Source organism: Arachis ipaensis, chromosome B8 (assembly GCF_059453495.1).
Source record: "Arachis ipaensis isolate K30076 ecotype BB chromosome B8, ASM5945349v1, whole genome shotgun sequence".
NCBI classification, from domain to species: Eukaryota; Viridiplantae; Streptophyta; class Magnoliopsida; order Fabales; family Fabaceae; genus Arachis; species Arachis ipaensis.
The window spans coordinates 53,840,775-53,842,476 of NC_142443.1; the positions used below are offsets into that span (position 1 = coordinate 53,840,775).

Consider the following 1,702-nt stretch of genomic DNA (forward strand, 5'->3'; position numbering starts at 1 on the left):
TGGGACAGTGGTTGCGGAGAACAGAGATAGTACCGGCGGCGGTATGGCTGCGCGACGGAGGAAGGTTGCGATTTCTGCGCGATGGAAGGGAAGGTTGATATCGATGGCTGCTGTGTGATGGAGGGAAGGTGAGCGAGCAGACGGTGGCTGTTGGAAGGAACGACGGCGGCGGCACGAGGCGGTGGCTGGACGGAGGTAAGGGAACGGCCAGGAGCTAGGGCTAAGTGCAGAGGATGGAGATTGAGTGTGAGAGAAGCAGAGGCGTTCTGGAGTGGAATTTAGATCTGGGCATTGATAATGGAGTTAGGGCTAACTGCAGCAGCTGAAACGGCGACGTTTCATTCCCCCCTTCAAAAAACCGGCCGGATCACGGTTCGGTTCGACCGACCGGTTCCTGGCCGGTTCACCGGTTCAATTTCGATTTTTGAAATTTACGGTTTTAGTGTTTGTCCGAGTCGTTTTCTTCAACGGTTCACGGTTCAATCGGTTCGACCGGCCGGTCCGAACCAGTTTTCAGAACCTTGTCAATTTCAAGAACTCTCTTCCTCTGAGGCATCCCATTACTCACAGGATTCCTTTCAGAAGTGTACATGAACTGGTTATTTGCAACCATGTCAATGAATTCTTGAGCTTCTGCAGGCATTTTCTTTAGGTGAATGGATACACCTGCAGAATGGTCCAATGACATCTTTGATAATTCAGACAGACCATCATAGAATATATCCAGGATGGTCCATTTTGAAAGCATGTCAGAAGGACAATTTTTGGTCAGTTCCTTGTATCTCTCCCAAGCTTCATAGAGGGATTCACCTTCCTTCTGTCTGAAGGTTTGAACATCCACTCTAAGCTTGCTAAGCTTTTGAGGAGGAAAGAACTTGGTTAAGAAAGCCGTGACCAGCTTATCCCAAGAGTTCAGGCTGTCTTTAGGTTGAGAGTCCAACCATATTCTAGCTCTATCTCTTATAGCAAATGGGAAAAGCATAAGCCTGTAGACCTCGGGATCAACCCCATTGGTCTTAATAGTATCACAGATTTGCAAGAATTCAGTCAAGAACTGAAAGGGATCTTCGGATGGAAGTCCATAAAACTTGCAATTCTGTTGCATCAGAGAAACTAGTTGAGGTTTCAGCTCAAAATTGTTTGCTCCAATGGCAGGGATTGAGATGCTTCTTCCATGTAAATTGGAATTAGGTGCAGTAAAGTCACCAAGCATCTTCCTTGCATTGTTATTATTTTCGGCCATGTCTCCTTCTTTTTTGAAAATTTCTGTCAGATTTTCTCCGAGAGTTGTGCTTTAGCTTCCCTTAGCTTCCTCTTTAGAGTTCTTTCAGGCTCAGGATCAGCTTCAACAAGAATGTTATTGTCCTTGTTCCTGCTCATATGAAAAAGAATAGAACAGAAAATATGGAATCCTCTATGTCACAGTATAGATATTCCTTTATGTAAGTAGAAGAAGATATGAATAGAAGAAGGAGAATTCAAACACAAGGGTGAGGAGTAGGTTCGAATTCTTAGATGAAGAGGGGTGCTAGTAAATAAATAAATAAATAGAAGGAGGTGCAGGAGAAGAATTTTCGAAAATTAGATAAAATAAAATAAAAGTATTTTTGTTTTTAAATTAGAATTAAAAATAAAAATTTGAAAATTAAGAAAGGAAAAATTAAATCAAATTAAATTAAATTTAAAACAATTAGTTAATTTA

The 1,702-nt window shown here is 42.1% G+C and overlaps 1 non-coding gene across 1 annotated transcript; it reads left to right on the top strand.

Annotated features, from left to right (window-relative positions):
* The first annotated feature begins 742 nt into the window (after window positions 1-742).
* On the top strand, window positions 743-850 carry LOC148548128 (small nucleolar RNA R71). The gene has a single exon (XR_015898640.1). It is a non-coding gene; the product is annotated as a small nucleolar RNA R71 (small nucleolar RNA).
* The last annotated feature ends 852 nt before the right edge of the window (window positions 851-1,702 follow it).